The following is an 18,441-nucleotide window of genomic DNA, read 5'->3' on the forward strand; positions in this document are numbered from 1 at the left end:
TCGAATCTCCACAAAAATTATTAACTGACGGTCTCACGGTCACTTTTATTGTCGAAACGGGTCAAAAAGGGCATTCTGATGCCATTTGACTGTGAAAATGATTTTATTTTTGTACTGCTCGAAACAGGGATTTTGGATTTGTGGGATTGGCGACATGGGGATTTATACTTGTCAAACATCGAGATTCGAGAACGAGAACGTAAACACAAATGGAAATGAGGTTATGTCTCGGATGCGGATTGATTTTACGAAAACTGAAAAGGAATTTCAACTCATGACTGAAGCAAGGACTCAAGGAAACGGAAGTAATTCGTGTGACAAGGTCAATCTCGATGATTTTACAACGTTCTGGCAATAATAGCACAGTGTGAATAGTCGAGCCACGAGGAGACCCCAAAAGTGTTGTTGCTAAGATCAGATTGAACATTTATTTAATCAATGAGAATGTTGGAAAAGATAGTGAAAAACTAAGGTTCTGACTGAAAGAGCAGTAAATTTAATGGTATTCATGTCCGAGTATTAAATACATTTTTATTTTAGATCAGGTTATGTGGTTTACCTCAAATCCCAAATGATGGCTGAATTCTATACTTGAGAGATTGGAGTACTTGCAGTTCAAATACAAGGATCAATTTGTCCATTTTTGTTTTAAAGTGAAAGAAATATTTCACAAATAAATACTTTGAATTTTTAATTTCAATTTAAAATGAGATGATGCACATCAGATGTTTATTTGGTTGCTGGAAGCAGGAAGGATTATATAAAAAAAATATAATTTAGTTTGCATGGAGAATAGTAGTGAATATTTTAAAAGAATTCATAAAGTAGAGCATAAAGGTGGCAGGGGGCGTTGAAAGGCAAGGGTGGAGCGTAGGGGTATTACATTGCCATGGGGGGCAATTCGGCAATTGTGAAGAAGGTAATACAGTGGTGTGAACAATTAGGAAGTAAGAAAGTATTGAAATTAGAAAAAAAAATGTATTAATGGTCTCACTGGATGAGGGGGTGGTGAGCCTAAATAGTTTTAAGTCTCGCTGCTTTAAGCAACATAATTGAAAATATTTGTCTACATTTTTCCTCCATAAAAAAATAAAGATTCTTTACATATTATACAACAATAATATACACTATAAATACTGATACTAAAAACTTTCCATGATTTTACTTTTGCATTATGAATTTTTGCTAATATTTGCCAAAAACCTACTTACACAATTTAAATAATTTACGAACACTTCGCTCCAACAATGATTTGTTCATTTAAATGCTAGGACATTTGATATTGAAAATTATTTCATTTTTACACCTTTCTGTCTGCTTCTTTAGTCTCCTTCAGATGGCGCTCCATGTTAGATCTTCCGACCCTATAACGCAAGCATACAATATAAAGTGCTGGAATAAAATTGTGATTGTTATCGCTTCTCGGCCTTATGGCTAAGATCAAAGTGTAGTATCTGTTCTTATCAGCTTAATATCTGATACGCCCCGCATGCGGGGCCAGTATATTAAACTGATTTTTGGAAATTGACGGAGGTTAGGGGCTTGCTCCACCTCCGTCGCGGGTTGGCCCGGTATTGCAGTACCGCCGGGATCGGCCCCACCTTAACTAAACAAACAATAGTATATTTCAAACCAAGGTAAGAAAGTGGTTTCTTGCAGACCGCAGGGAAAGATTATAAACCGAGTCGTAGACGAGGTTTGTAAGTGCCTAAGGTCTGCAAGGACACTTTCTTAACAAGGTTTGAATACAATTTTTTTCCCTACCGGCACAACTTTGTTGAAAAAAGTCAAAAAAGATGGTTATATTCGTGATTAAAACGAAAATTTTGAGAATTGAATAGTAGGCTGTGTTATTTGTTTAATTAACTTGTCATCGCATTTGAAGATTTGAGGTTTGTTCGAAAATTTGATATAAACAGGGTAAAGTAATCTACCTACCTAGCTTATCTGTTTATTTTCCAGGTTATATGATTGACCTACCAACTTACTTCATTGAATTGGCTTTCATTTATCAATAACTTATTTCACTTTTGACACTTTTGACATTTGTATTTTGGTACAGTTTTACCATAAACATTTCATGATTAACTTTCCTACCTTAGCGAGAAAGTTGAATTTTCTCACCTCAAATGAGGTATCCACAGCCTACATTTCTAACCGGTAGGGAGAAAAAGTTGTTTCATTGAGGGCAGGTTTTTCGCCAAAGTTAACTGTTACGTTAAAATGCTTCGTTACTTCTTTAACATATTTTACACAATTAGTGGGATAAAAGCAATATTACAGGATTCGAGTGTGAAGATTGCAGATGACGAGGGCGTTAGTTAGCCCGAGTTCATCTGTAATCACACGAGTTTCCTGTAATATGCTTAGCCCACGTGTTATGTACAAAATTTTATCTAAGACCGCCCCGAATTAAAAAAAAAAGGTAAATCTAATTTATTTCCGCCAGTTTCATTACACCACTCAGTGGAATAATGACTTACTTATCCCACTGAGTGGGGTAATGAAGCTCATTTATCCCACTGAGTGGAGTAATGCAATGCGTCCGGTAATGAAGTTCCTTATTCCACTCAAATGAGTGGGATAAGTGTCATTTATCCCACGGGATTAGATAAAATAGGATAAAGTGTTACCTTAGACGGTTTCACAATTCGAATATTTGTGTAGTGTAACTGAGGCGTATGTGTCTCAGATTACAACTTGATTTGACTTGACGATTGATTTACAAAAAGTTAGGTTGTGTTTTTTCCACGGCCTCCTAGATTCATAAGAGACTCGTCTCTTATCCGGCCTGCCGCATTCGTAGTTCTAAGCATTATTGTTGTTTTATAGGGTGCGCCACAATACGGGGCTTATGTGTTGTAGTGGTTGCCTGCCTTGCAGGAAATTATTGTTTTATAGAGGTGTTTTCAACATTTTTCAACAGTTTTAACGCACACATACATCTGCCACTTTTTCAAAATCTCAAATCAAAAATATTTTTTATGAACGGTAAATTTAATTTCAACAAATTTCTTTTTTATTATTTTTTGTTATTTGTCTGTGAGTGCAAGTTACAAAAATTTACAATGACAGGAAGTTCCAATTTTTAAATAAGTGTCTCACTCACATTTTACCATGTACAGGACAATGAATTAGTGGATTTCCCGAAAGATATGAGGCCAAGATATTCTTCAAAACAAAATTTATATTTTTCTTTGGAATGCTTGGTAGAATTTCTACTATTATTGAAATTATTGTAAATTGTAGTTTGCGAACGAGAAATTGGAATTTAAGTTTCTTCACTTGCAATGGGTTTAGGGTAGATTGTAAAGATTATAATATTGCTAGTTACTAAAAAGGGATGCCGAATATCGGTAAAATGCAGATTGTTTGTCCCTCCTGGAATGAACTGCTCATAGTCGTAAATCTTCATTATTATCTATAATGTTTAACCTACCTAAAACCCATTGCAAGATGCAAGTGAAGAAGCTAAAATTCCAATTTCTCATTCCCAAACTATACTAGACCCACAAATTGATCATTGGGGTAACTTCGCCTTCCTCTATCTTAGTAATAAATTAATTCCAGTAACGGGATTTTCTTTTTCGAATTTGAATCTTGTAAATGTGACAAGCAATAATCACATCCATGGATTGCCTTCGTTTTTTCATAATTAAGTAGCCACATAAAAAAGTTGTTGCCGCCGTCTCAATTTGAAAATTGGTACTTGGCAGATAACTAAAAGAAGACAATTTTTCTAGTTTTTCCAGAGAACTATCTTGCAAGGTGACTGAAATATTTACATTGGTCCTTAAATTTTGGAATCTTGGTAAAATTTTACTACTTGCATATTCTGCGGCACTCATGATATGATCTCTCAGTCCTGTCTTCGAGTGTCTTCCATGCCGCATTTAAAGTGATATCATTGGGTAGATTATGATAAGAAGTGTTAACTTTATGTCGTGAACTAATACAACATTTTTTCTTTGTTTGTGGCATTTTTTAAAGTTTCAACTGCACTTAGTTTTTCAAATTGACAATTTATTATATAAAATGTCATTATTCATACGTATTTTTAGTTGCATATACTAATATATGGATCACATTAAAGTCGCTAGATGGACATACTATACGGGGAATTTTCAAAAACAGACATTTATCGAATGCGACAGGCCGGATAAGAGACGAGTCTCTTATGAATCTAGGAGGCCGTGGTTTTTTCACTTGTCATCTCGTCACTGTCACTATGTTCAATTGAATGATTGTGAGTTTTTGAAATGTCGAATGATGACACTTATCAGAATTGTTTTTTTTATTTTTGACACTTTTGTTTCCTAAGAGATGGATTTCGCAAAAATATCGAATTACACAATCGAAATTTACTTTGTCCTATTTTATTTTGGTCAACGACTGTACATGTTAATTTTAATAGACACTAAAAATTCGTAACCATGACAATGACCAATCAGAGAAACGTATTTAATATTTCAGGTTGTTAAAAAAAATACAGAATATTGAACTTTAACTTAGCCACTTTTAGGTACCGGGTAAGTCAAGTTTTACCGCCCGAGCGAAAACCCTCACTTCTAATCGATTTAAAATTCTCAAAAAGTTCAGGAATAAATACGTATCGCTGTAGAATATTCTGTAAGTTTTTTTTTTAATTAAACAGGTAAATATTTCGTTTTAATTAAATATTACATATTTTTTCACTGAGAGTCCTTTCAAACATTTAGGAAAAATTTGGTTTGGTTTTTGAAATAAATTAAAGTGCAAAATTTAGCTATGATTTATTATTATTAAATTAGGGGGTCACTTTCACAAAAGAGGTCAACAATCGACATGGGTTATTTATGGTACCCTTTAGGGACTGAAGAATCACTAGAAAACCCAACAGATGTTTGTTGCCTCTTTACGAACCGTTGAGGTACCTATTTAAACTCGAAAGTTTCGTAATTTTTACTAACCTTTCAATAGGGTTAATCGTGAGGGCGGTAAAGTTTGACTCACCCTGCATCGTTACGTTACTCTACAGAAATTTCATTTGAGGTATACAGGTGTAACAGAAAAAAGTGCATTTATTTTAACTGGTAATAGTACTCATCTACTACAACTTTTCTATTTTTTTTTTCGAAAACAAATTCTGAAGGGTTTTAAAAATTAATCTAAATTTAATAAAGATTTGCTTACCAGCCTATGGAACGATTTAAATCTAAGTACATTTAATAAAGAAACAAAACAAGGAGCTAACAAAAAACAAACGAAAACCTTTTTATTCATGAAGCGCAATTTCAACTTCTCGACATTAAAGAAAAACAGCAGTAATAAAAAAAAACAAACGAAAGTGAACCATTTTCTTCATCAAATGCAATACGAAGGGAATAAAAACATTCAGTTTTTACGATTCCTGTTTAAAAAAGTTTTCCTATTTATAAAATCGCATTCAACCTGAACGGCACGTCAAAATAAAGGGGTAATTCAATTTTGCAAATTCCAAGAAACTTTATTTAAAAAAGTTGTAATTGATGAGTACTATTACCAGTTAAAATAAATGCACTTTTTTCTGTTACAAGTATACAAATGAGGTGCATAACCCATATTGGTCCGAAATGCTTTTCATTGATTCATTGATTGAATGATGTAATTTATGGTTAATTAGAGGAGTTAAAAATTAAGACGGAAAAATAAAAGACATTATATTAAAAAAAGGATTCTGTAAAATGAAAATCTTTTATTCACAATAAGTACAACTAAAACAATTTATGGTTACAATGTAAAAATAAAAGTTTTTGCAGATTTTTATCCTTCAGTCTGTTGCGCCTGTCAAAAATTAATTGCCCTGCTTTCGAAAAAATCCTTTCGGATGGTACCGAAGTCGCCACAAAAGTTAAATACTTTTTTGCCAGTTTACTCAGTATAGGGTTAAATGCCCGTCTAGACTTCCACCATTCGAGAGGATCTTTTTTTCTGTGTAACTGTTCCTCAGACAAGTATGACCTAAATTCTATGAAAGCTAATGCAGTTGGGTTTTCTACTTTTGTAGACTTACTCGTAAGGTCAAATTGTTGCCAAACTAAATCTTCGTCCGCACTATTATCACCGTCAGGTGCATCAACGTTATCACCTTTTGAACGTGAAAAACCTGAAGTGGACGCGGACGCGCAGTTTCGTTAAATTCAAGGTTCACAAATCTTTTTGCAATTTCTTCCAACATTTTGTTTATTAGTATTTCGGCTGGTAAAGTAGTAGAATTATCTTTAAGTTTATCTAACACAAATTTCAATCCGTTAACAATGTTCAAGTTTCCTTATGTAATAACCCGATAGTAGCTGTCACAGAGTCCTGTAATTTAATACAGGGTCTCTATAAATGATTGTCGGGTCCAGCCAGCCATGGAAACTTGTCAAATTTTGAATGTGCCGCTTTATTCGGCAAATAATGAATGTCACATTTTCAGGTTAGGTTGTTGGCTTTTAACCAGAGACAAGTTTCAACTGTGCTTTACTCTTGCTAACATTAATGTACATATTTATTATTTAATATCAACACCAACACGGGAACAATTATTGCCCCCATCGTACCGCCACACACTGTACAGGAATTGGTATGAGAACAAATCCAAACAGATAAATATTGAGAACACCTTGTCCCCGTATACTCGTACAATACTTGATACTGCCTTTTTGTCTGCTTTAGTGCTTTCACATTTCTTATTTTATGCTAGTGGTAAATACGACCTAGACTGAATTGTCGAATATGGTATTGACTCCCATTTTTTCTTCCAATATAAATAACAGTGTTTTTCATTACAAATAAGTCTTACTGGTTTTTCAATAAAATCAAATGTATTCAACAACATAATTTACAACACTAAATAACGAGAACAAATAGGTATTTTTTTATAAAATAGATTGAAAATGTCCCCCATTAACTTCTAAACACTTGACAATTCTTCATTTATTTTCAAAAATATTTTGCAGCATTTCTTAGTTAGGGTTAAGGGTACAGCAACACTGCTATCGACAGTTCCACACACCAATTTTCAAAACATGTAAAGGAGTCTACAAATTGGTGTGGATTCTCAGCACTCCAAATTATGAAATTGAGGTGATTTTCAAACTGATTACATTATTAAACACAACTTTGATAATCTGCAGGTTGGAGTTCTTGTACAACACTAATTTTATAAAGATGCAGTTGTAGCCTATTTTTAATGATTTTGTGACAAGTGCTTCGTGGTACACCAGATTGTTGAGATAAACAGGCTATGGATATCTGTAGACTTTTTCACCATTTCTTTCAAATCCTCGAGTATTTCATCAGATATTGGTGGTTGTCCTAATGATTTACCCTTGCTAATTGTTCTGATTGTTAAAAATCTGTTCACAATTTGCTTAATGTGAGTTAACAATCATCTTGAATGTTGTTCAGATATTTTGCTGGAATTCATTTTTACAAACAGATAATTCCCCATTACTAAACCTTCCATTTCGAAAGTAAAAAACAACAATGAACGTGTTCTGTTCAACAGAATAAACCATTGTAAAGAAAATAAAGCTAAAATAAAACATAAAACATTAAAGCATAACCTCACAAATTTTGCCAGTGTATTTACCTGTAAAAGCGGACGTAGAATACTTGCAATTTTTATTGAAAAATACAGATTTTTGGTGTACATTAACTGTGATTAACTGCGATAAAACGAATATAAGGAACCAAAACTCGACTGGCAAGTGCAAACGAAATGTCATTCACTAATGTCAGACACAGATGTCAGAAGTGACCGTGAAAACGAACTAGAATTTGGCATCGGTTTCAAAAAAGCGGAACAGTAAAATTTTTTTCCAAGGCTGGCTGGACCAGACAATCATTTATAGAGACCCTGTATTTCTTTCAAACATAAAATACGTCTAATTCCACCGAGTAGGCACGTCCTTTTTTAATTTTAATGGTTGAGAATTAGGGTTTAAATGACTTTGCGTTTTAACAATTTTTTCACTAACAGTAACAATTGCTTTTACTTTTTTTTAACAGGTATCAATTTCTTTAAGACTGCTCTGAACAATTAAATTAAGTGTATGTGCGAAACAGGGAATATGAGTCCATCCACATAATTTAATCGAACCCACTACATTAGCAGCAGTATCGGTTGTGGCAGCAATAATTTTATCCTGAATGCTTTCTTTTTTTGGGTGTAGGTAGATGTTCCCGTAGGCGTGGGGATGGTCACATTTGAACCTGATGTGGAAGCAGCGTGAGGGTTATCTGTTCCTGACTCCGATGCTAAGAAGGATGTAGAAGCAGATGTGGATGGGGTAGCTGCAATCCAAATGATTTCAGTTAATAATACAAATTAGAAAGAAAATGTACCTTGAAGTGGGGACAAACTTGTTTGTCTTGCAGCAGAATCTTGCTCTAGTAGAATCGTTGGATGCTTAGATTGAAGGTGTTTTTTCAAATTTGAAGTGCCGCCTTTGTATGAACACAAGTTGCACTTTGCTTTTTCATTAGAAACAGCGGTGAAATGAATCCAAATTGCATTTCTCAATCAAAACCAACACCTGTAATGATAAGACCATTTCTAAAAGTAACAGAGAAGAGGAAATCTACTGGCCGGAGAAGAGGAAAGTCAACTATTCCAACATCTGAAAAGTTGACAATAGAGGCTCGTAAAAGCGTGAAGCCAGCCAAAATAGCGAAGGTAACCAGGGCACAGTTCGCCTAACCATGACTTATGTATAAAAAAAATGTCCAAGTCCAATTTTCAGTTCAAATTATTTCTTGCTATTCTCTTTTTAAGCAAATGTAAGATTCAAAATTTTTTACCGATGGGTTTTCATAAAAATGCATATTTTGACCTATAGTTAAATTTATTGCTATCTTTAATTCTGCAAGTAAAAATTTGTTTGTTATTTTTAAAATTATGCATAATTATGACTGCTGGGATTATCTATTACGAATATATTTCCTTACCGTAGTCATCGTAGTGTGCTATGGCAAAGATTTGACATTTCAAATTAAACTGTCATTTTTGTTAATGTTCTTTACTGTTGCCCAAGTTGATTCCTCGTTATTGTTGTACTAAGTTTTTGTTTTCGTTATTGTTGCCACAAATAAAAAAAATGAAAACTCACGAAGAAAATAGAAGAATGGTTTGTGCTTTGTGTTTTGAAAAAGTGAAGGAAATGCGGCTCATTAACAAAACGCAGCTCCAAACGATAATTAAGTATTTTCTAAAAGATTTTAAAATGGAAGATTCCAAATTGCCCTGTTCTTTATGTGGTACGTGCAGAATAGTTGTGGAAGAATACCGCAAAGATTGTTTCAATAGAAAAATACAGCAGATTGATTATTCCAAGTTCGTTCACAAGTCGTAACAAGAAACAAAGCTGTTTGTGTCTGCTTACTTTGTGAAGTTGCAAGATCTACACTTCTTCCACATTTACACAGAAGAAAAAAACCAGGACGTCCATCGAAATGTGAAAATAATAAAATAATACGTAAAAGAAAAATTACAAAAATATGTAATCATTGTTTGGCTGCTGTTTCAAAAGGAAAGCCTCACAACTGTACCAAAGGTAGGAAATATTTAAATGCATTAAAAATTACTGGGTCTCCAAAGTCGCAAGAAAAAGTTGCCTCTATAGTATTAAAACAAAAGCAGCAGCATACATCGAGGAAAATATGATTTCATTATCTACAAATACAGGACGTCCAATTTCCGTAAACTTCAATAAAAAAGATTCAGTTAATAAAGATACAAATTTGTCTACTGGCCAGTTGTCGAAAATACAATTATCTTTGGATTTGAGTATAAATAAAACGTTAAAATTAGCATCAGAGTTACGTAAAGCTGCTGGAGCAAAAATATTTGAATCAAATATTAAAACCAAACTTCGAGATACCTACCACTCGGTAGATGAGTTTTTTCAAATAGCAGAAATAGATTATGTTGAAAAAGTCAATAGAGATGTTAAATCTGTTACTACTAAGGCAACGGTGTTTTGCAATAATATACAAAAATTTATATCATACGTAATGGATAAAAGGCAATATAAAGATGCCATCATTAAAGTTGGAATTGATGGAGGCGGAGGGTTTTTGAAAATCTGTCTTAGTCTGTTACAAAAAAATGAAAATGAATATGACTGTGGCTTAAGCAAACAAGGAAGTAGTAGTAGAAATGTAAAGGATACTAGTGTTAAGCAACTCTTCATAATTGGAATCGTATGTGGTGTGCAGGAAAATTACCATAATATACAGAAATTGTGGAACTTGTTGAAATTGAATGATATTCATAAATTCTATGTTGCTACTGATTTGAAACTTGCTAATATTCTTACGGGAATAATGACACATAGCTCAATGTATCCTTGCACGTGGTGTAATATTGATAAATATCACTTGCTCAATAAAGGTACTTTAAGATCTTTGGAGAGTAATACAAAGAACAATAATAAATGGTCAATTTCCGGAGGAAACAAAAACGATTTGAAGAAATTTGGCAACTGTATTTTCCCTCCCATCATTCAATCATCAGTTGAAAACGCAATAATTCTCAAAATTATTCCACCTCCAGAATTACACTTAATGATGGGTGTTGTCAATAATATTTACTCTGCTATGAACAAAGACTTTCCAGAAGTTTGTGAAAAATGGGCAGGAATTTGCCATGTGCAGAACGAAGCTTTCTATGGAATGGAATGGAAACTCCTGCCGTTTGTTACTTGCTAAGGTCGATGTTTTACGTTCAATTTGTCTTCTTAATTGTTTAAAATATGTTCAGTGTTTGTGTACTTTTGAATTAGTTGTAAAATCATGTTTTGGTAATAATTTGCTGAATAATTTTGAAAATGTTATTCAACAATTTAAGAGTGATTTTATTCAACTGGATATAAGTGTAACCCCAAAAATTCATGCTATATTTTACCATATTGAAGAATTTTGTAAACATGAGAGTGGTGGTTTAGGGAAGTTCAGCGAACAAGCTTCAGAAGCCGTACACGCTGATTTAAAAAAAATATGGGCAAGGTACAAAATAGCAGAAACGCATCCGGAATTTCCTTCCAAATTCCTAAAATCTGTTCAATTTTATAATAGTAGTCATTTGTAAAATAGTTTTTCTTATTCTAAATAAATGTTTAAAACAATTATTTTGTTTTGCTATCGATATTAAAATTTTCTATGGTCATTCAAATGAATTAAAATAACTACATATCAAAACATGTAACTGTTTTAAAATACGTTGGTGAAATATTTTCTCCAACATATTTTTTGGAAGATAGAGTTACAAGGAGCGATTTGAGACTAAAATTAGCTTTGGACATTTTTTTTGAAGGTGACTTGTACTTAGACCAACTGCGAGGGTTTAAACAGTGGGAAAGGATCGCGCCACAAACTGAAAAACTAGTTGTTGTATTACTGCAAAATCGTTATAAGTATATTCCCGATGAGATAACAATTACCTTTTCTCCAGGATATAAAATTAAGTGGGGCAGAGGCGATGCTGCAATTAGAAAATTAACCAAAAAAAAAGCGAAAGCAAAATTTCTTGTAAATGCTGGCTGGGTGAAAATATAAACAACCATGCTCATGCATAGAAACAAAAAGAAGAAATTAAAAAATAATTTTAAATCAAGCAGTCACATTAAACAGTAATAAAAGTGCATTCTAATTTTGCAAAGTGAGTAAGACAGCTACGGACATTCAAGACAATGTCTATTTGACTCCGGTCGATAACAGAGATGATTTAATACGAAGAATTGTAGCGGAATGTGAACCACCTGAATGTTTATTAAACGCCGCAATGGGCGTCAGTGGAAGGTGTCGAATGTGCCTTAGAGAGAATGGAGGTATGTAATTTCGAACATTTGCTATAGTAAAGTTATGGTTACTTGATTTTTGGAAATTCTATTTTTTTTATTAAAAACAAATTTTTGATTTTTTATTTCAATGCTTGTGTATTCAGAAGATAAACATCTATCAGAATAAATATAAAAAAATATACAGTGCAACTTAAAAAAACAAAGGTAGCTGCGCTCTGTCAAAAAAAATCATAGCATGTCGAGCTATAGTGTTTCTAAAACGATTTTGTTTGATGCATCATTTATTAAAATCGGAGAAAAAATAACTAAAAATAAATAAGTTATAGCACCAAAGATTTTTCATAATACACCCGGTACAAATAACTATTTTTGCATATCGTAATGAAAATGGCACTTTTTTACACGCAAAATCGTAGTGAAAGTAGCACTTTTTTACACGAAAAATCGTAGTGAAAGTTGTACTTTTTACATCATTTTATTCCATTTCCTTGGAGATGATTGGCAAAGCATTTTTTTTCCTAATTTTTGTGATGCAATCGGAGAGGGTGGTGATGACGCGAAAAATTTCGCGATCTCGCCATCCTCGATTCAGTGTCTGGCAGTGGCGGCTCGTAACAATTTCAACTGACACGGCAGATTCCTTGGTATTTTTTTTAAATGCTCTAAGTTGGTCGGCGTATTTGTTCCATATTTATTTATAATAATATTCAACAATAATATGTATAATCAAAATAATTTTTTTTCATAAGGAACAAATTCACTGTTCAGCAAGAACCAACGGGAAGGTCTAGAGCAATTCTTGCCAGGAGGGGAGGATTAAGGAATTTGGTTAGGTACGAGTATTAGGAATATAACGTAACTAATAAATCTATAATAATTCCGACTCAGAAATAATTTTGTAAATAAAATGATTTTTTATTTCTTGTGTACCTGCAATGGTATATTGTATAAAAAGTGTTGAAAATGAAAGATTTCACACGAGTTGGCAGAATTGAGCCACAAGCTCTTGCAAATGCAGCAGCGACGCAGAAGACAAACAACAACTCCGTCCTCGTCAGCATGGTGACCGCAATCGGTACTGCGAAAACGGCACCGACGCCATCCACAAAATATTTCAGTTTAATTCCGAAAAGAACTGTTTAAATACCGACAACAAACGGACCTCTCTCGTCACAATCGACCAAGTAGCACACTAATCTAACGCGAGCTCGAAGAACTGTCAAAACTCCCCGACCATCGCAGCAGCAATCAAGGTGACCAGGATGATTTCCACCAGGTCCAAAAAGCCTCTCCCCTTGATCCTGGTCGAGGTCCCAAAAGACCAGAGGCAAATTTTCGAACTGAGGTCGGTCTGCCACCTCTTGATCGTTGTCGAGCGGCCCCACAAAAAAGGGACCACCGCTATCAGAGGTTTCACCACTCCCAGCGGCACTGTCGCGCCCACCCCAAGTGCGTGAAATGCGGTGAGAGTCATGACTCGCAAGCCTGCAAAAAGGCCAAAACTGTCCCGGCAAAGTGCGCCAATTGCAGTGGCGCACACACCGCCAGTTACCGGGGATGCCCCAGGTTCCCTCGAAGGTATCAGGGGAAAAATCCCCAAACCAAAGCCAACCCGGTCCCCAACAAAAGCGCCGAGACTAATAACACTCGCAACACAATTCAGTCACTCCACACCGACAATGTTCACATCTCTTCCAACACTGTCTACTGATCATGAATTACTGTAAACGTGATTCATCAAATATTTTTACATGTTCTGCAACAGTTGATCATTCTGATAAATATTCTTTTCTCTTGGAGAATAAAGTGATATTTTAAATAAAGTAGGTATAGGCAGAAGTTAAGTAAATTGCGAAGTATACTTAAAAGAGAGAGAGCACATTTGACTTCTGTTAGAAATTTATACAACGATGGACGTTTTGAATTTATCGAGCAAAACCTTAACGATGTAACAAAAGAGTTTTTGTACTCAGAGCCTTGAAAGCAACGCTTCCAACATCCAATGCTCGCTCCGAAACGAGTGCTTCCCGGTCGACTCGAATGTAAAAATTGCAAAAAACACTGGCCCTTTGAGGCATTCAAAAAAAAATCTGTCTTCATAATAATAAAATTTAGTTCATAAAATACAACTTCCCTGGGTTTTCCTCCATTAAAAAATTACGGAAAGATTTATAATCGTTGAAAATTGTTCCTACAAAATTCACAAATTATTGTAAAAATTGAAATATTAAGTGAAGCAATTGTTTCCAATTGTTTTAAAACAAAAAAATTTAATTTAATTTTCGTACAAAAAATATTGTACGAACCACCTGCGTGAAGACATCTTCCGTTCATTCGCTCATTAATTAAAGGCACTCGCTCCTTCGTCGCTCGTGCTTTAAAAAATGCGCTCATGCGGGAACATCGTCTTCCCGCACTTGGTTCGTAATTAACTATTATTAACTCAGAGTTACGCAAGGTTCAGCGGAAGCCTTGTGGCCGAAAGTGGACGATGCAAGATAAGGCTTTTGCATTATCAATTTATAAACGAAGCCCCCGTCTATTTTCAGTTACCGTCAGTCAGAAATTTAAGAATGCGGAATGATTAAGCCTGTTGTTGAAAATTTGAAAGTACAAGTTGAAGACATGGATCAGCTTGATCGTTGTTGCACCCTAATCTTTGATGAAGTTTCTCTGTCTAAAGGGTTCTATTATGAAACCTGCAAGCAGAGAATTTGTGGATTCAAAGATTTAGCGTCGTAACGACGTACTGATCGCTGTGCTCTTGTTTTTATGGTAAGAGGCGTCAGAAGAACAGTTGAAAGAAATTATTGTTGAAATCATCAAACAATTACAAGTAGGGCTTAACGTTGTAGCTACTGTTTGCGACCAAGGTTCAACAAATAGAGCTGCTATAAAGGAACTATGTGGGGCTAACACAGGTCGACCTAGCCCCTACTACTTTGTTGTAAATGGAAACAGAATATGTACCTCATTTGCTTAAGAATACTCGTAATGCACTTATTGATTGTGCTATCGAATTTTCTAACAAAAAACACGCAAAATTTGAACATATTCAAGCAGCATTTAATTTGGATCAACAAATACGTACTATTGCGGGCAAAAAAAGTGGGACATCAAATTTCTGTCAGTTTTGAAAAATTCGATGTAGTGCAAGCTTTATTGTCATTTTTTTTGACACTATTTCAGCCGAGATTTCAGCTGACAGTTTAAAAATTTATTTTATACTCCTATTTTCCTTTTCCAAATGCCCTCTTCTTTTGATAAAGGTAGATTTTGATTGGAACTTTGCATTAAATAAATATTCACTACGTGCTTACTTACAATCATTCCCTACAACCTACAATACTTAATGACAACGTCAATCAATTCAAAGTAGGGTTAGAATCAGGTAAGGGTTATTTCACATAAAAAGTCAAGACAATGACGTTGATGTCCCACTTTTTTTGCCCGCAATAGTACATATACAAGCATCTACCTAAATTAAAAAATGAGTATTTTAATTTTAAGGATAGCTTTATGAAAATGAAAGTTAAAGTTGCTGCTCAACAGGTTGCAGCAGCAATAGAAACATTTACTGCAGAAGCCACGCACACTGCAGAATTTGTATCAACAATTGATAGTTAATTTGACTCATGAAATGGAAGTCAGTTATATCCTTCTGATGGTAAAAACCTTCAAATGTGCCTTATCCAAGGACTCGTTGCATTTACAGTTTTGGTCTGAGATCTTACCCAAAATAAGGGATTGGAAAATAATTGATTCTGTTGGGCCAATTTCAAGTTAGCGATGCAAACTGCAGTTGTAGCGCAAATATTTGCAATTCTCTTGCAACGGAATCTACAACCCAATTTCAACTGTCATTAATTTTGCGGTGCGCGAATCAAATTTGAAAATTTCAAAAGCAAAACGAAGAAATATAATGGAAAATAAAGCGTAAGTACAAAATGTTTTTAATTTATTTATCGCAGATGTGAAAAACGACACATTTTAGGGTTAAGAAAAGGTCAAAAAATCATAACATTAGAAATTTTTGCTTATCGGCCAGATCCCAATCCTGTAGCGAGTCCTGTAGTACCTGCATCTACACCAATCCTAAAACCACCCCCACTTCCCAGACGAGGCAAAAAAAGGACGATCGAGGCGGTATTAAAAGAAGCTGAGGAAACGACATCCTTGCAACGGTCATTCGACCAAACAATTCGTCGAGTGAACATCTCATTGGCGGAAGTGTCGTTCATCGGCATCTTCGCCAATTTATTCACAACAACGCCGTGCTTTTGCACCACACTTTACACGAATTTTTTAGGCGCCTGAAATGGCAACAGCGGGTCAAAACCTTGTCCAGCTTGTGCACCACCATCGACTCGCACTCTCGGATGCGAGAATCCAAGTCCTCGAGGAGGGACAGAAGGTGACTGATGTCACCCCCCCGTCCTCCCCAGCCCACTCAGAGCAGGCCGAACCTTCCGACTCGGAAATCGAGATGGAGGAGACAGTCGAGCCTGCTGAAGAAGCCCCGTTCACCTTGGTTCAAGGTAAGCACCAGCGAAAGCGCCCCACCCCAGAGTCAGCCCCCATGACACAAGCGGTCAAGTCCGGCCCCAGCGGTGAACCCTCGCAAGCGACGGCCCCCAAAATGCCCACCCCCGATGTCCCTCAGACCCAGACAACCCAGCCTGCGCTCGTCAAACCGGTGACGCAGCAGAAGCCCCCGGCGGAATCCAAAATCCCGCCGGTCATCATCCGCGATGCCTCCAAATGGTCATCGCTTTCGCAAGCGATGGTGCAGAAGAAGATCAACTTCTCCAAAGCGAGGTCCTGCGTCGACGGCATCCGGGTCAACCCGGTCACTGTCGACGACTTTCGTTCAATGACTCGCCTCTTCGAGGCGAGGGGGATGGCCCTTTCACACCTTCGCCCTCTCCGAGGAAAAGACACTCCGAGCCGTGCTCCGAACGGTGCCGGTGGAAATCAGCGTCGACGACGTCAAAGCCGACCTGGAGAATCAAGGTCTGGCGCCTAAACAGGTGACCAGGATGATCTCCACCAGGTCCAAAAAGCCCCTCCCTCTCGTTCTGGTCGAAGTCCCAAAAGACCAAGGAAAAATTTTTCAATTGAAATCGGTATGTCACCTTCTGATCGCCGTCGAGCGGCCCCACAAAAAGGGGACCACTGCCCAGTGCCACCGCTGCCAGCGGTTCCACCATTCCCAGCGGAACTGCCATGCCCCCGCGAAATGCGTCAAATGTGGCGAATTTCACGACTCCCACCTTTGCAAAAAGGCCAAGACCGTTCCGGCAAAGTGCGCCAACTGCGGTGGCGCTCACACGGCCAGCTATCGGGGATGCCCCAGGTTCCCTCGAGGGTACCAGGGGAAAAAATCTCCAAATCAAAACCATTCCGGCCCCCAACAAAAGCGCGCCCCAGCCACCACTGCCCCTTCCGCGGCCCCCATGACCCAATCGGCCCCTGTCAAGCAACCTGCTGCAGGGCCCAAAAGCGCGACGAAAAGCTTCGCTGACGCAACGGCGTCCAAGAAGCCCGCGGCCCCAGCTCAAACCCCCCCGACCTGCCCCCGCGCAGAAAAATTCCACAGCCGAGAAAATCATCACGGAAGTTCTCATGGCAATCCAGACCTCGACCTCAACCGAGCAGATCCTCGCGAAAATAAATGACAGTACAAACCCCGAAAATAAAGTCGCTTCAGACAGCATTTTTTAATGCACGCAGTCTGCGAACCACCCGCAACGAGCTGGAGGTTTTCGCAGACAGTCACGACCTCGACGTCATTTTGGTCAACGAGACCTTCTTGCGCGCCGACGACCCGGACCCCAAAATTCGGGGCTTCACCTTATATCGCACCGACCGCACCAACGGTGCTGGAGGAGGAACAGCCATTTTCATTCGCCGTACGCTCCCACACTATCCGAATGCGCTTCCCACTCTCCAGAACCTGGAAGCCACCGCCGTGACAATCGAGACCATTGACACTCATTTCATGTTATCACAGGCCGCAAGATCGGCTTCGGGAGAATGACATCACAAACATATACCGGCGCCTCGGTCATTGCCGCAGGTGACTTCAACTTGAAGCACCTGACCTGGGGCAGCCGTGAAACAAACCGAAACGGCCGAATTCTTTTCGACCTCGCGGACGCGACCGACTTCCTAATTGAGGCTCCTCCAGAGCCAACATATTATGACTCCCGCGCCGACATCCTCGACATCGCACTAATCAAAAATGTGCCATTTCAAATTCGATTACACGTTTCATTAGCGTTAAATTCAGACCACATGCCCGTGCTGATGCACATCGGTGATGAGGCAAACGACGCAAACACAAACATCACAATTTGCACCACAAATTGGCCGCGCTTCGCGGAAATTCTCGAAACCGACTTCGGACCGATTACTCGGATTGAATCGGTCGAAGACCTCGAGAGTGCAGCCGGCGCTCTCGAGGACAAAATCAAATCCGCCATGACAGACTCAACTCGAACTCGGGTCGAGCCGCGACAAAAAGAGATTTTGCCACAATGGATCGTCGATCTAATTGGCGCAAAAAATCGTGCCAGGCGCCTTGCCTTTCGGACTGGCGACGCTCTCGACAGAACAGAGGCAAATCGGCTTG

General features: G+C 37.3%; 2 long non-coding RNA genes and 1 other non-coding gene across 4 annotated transcripts in view; 2 read left to right on the top strand and 1 right to left on the bottom strand.

Moving 5' to 3' along the window:
* Window positions 1–167: 167 nt before the first annotated feature.
* On the top strand, window positions 168–694 carry LOC138129362 (uncharacterized). Its single transcript, XR_011159210.1, has 2 exons — window positions 168–472; window positions 541–694. It is a non-coding gene; the product is annotated as an uncharacterized lncRNA (long non-coding RNA).
* Window positions 695–1,414: 720 nt separating this feature from the next.
* Window positions 1,415–1,605, top strand: LOC138130045 (U2 spliceosomal RNA). Its single transcript, XR_011159480.1, has one exon. It is a non-coding gene; the product is annotated as a U2 spliceosomal RNA (small nuclear RNA).
* Window positions 1,606–5,626: 4,021 nt separating this feature from the next.
* Window positions 5,627–18,441, bottom strand: part of LOC138127501 (uncharacterized) — a 75,920-nt gene continuing 63,105 nt past the window's right edge. Inside the window, exons 1-3 of one of the 2 annotated variants that reach the window (XR_011158247.1) lie at window positions 8,353–13,654; window positions 7,598–8,301; window positions 5,627–7,539 (exon numbers count right to left, since the gene is read on the bottom strand). This is a non-coding gene — a long non-coding RNA (uncharacterized lncRNA). Of the gene's footprint in view, window positions 7,540–7,592; window positions 8,302–8,352; window positions 13,655–18,441 lie in introns of those variants that run through there. The other variant, XR_011158246.1, reaches the window with a different exon arrangement.

This window comes from Tenebrio molitor, chromosome 4, assembly GCF_963966145.1.
Source record: "Tenebrio molitor chromosome 4, icTenMoli1.1, whole genome shotgun sequence".
Lineage (NCBI taxonomy): Eukaryota > Metazoa > Arthropoda > Insecta > Coleoptera > Tenebrionidae > Tenebrio > Tenebrio molitor.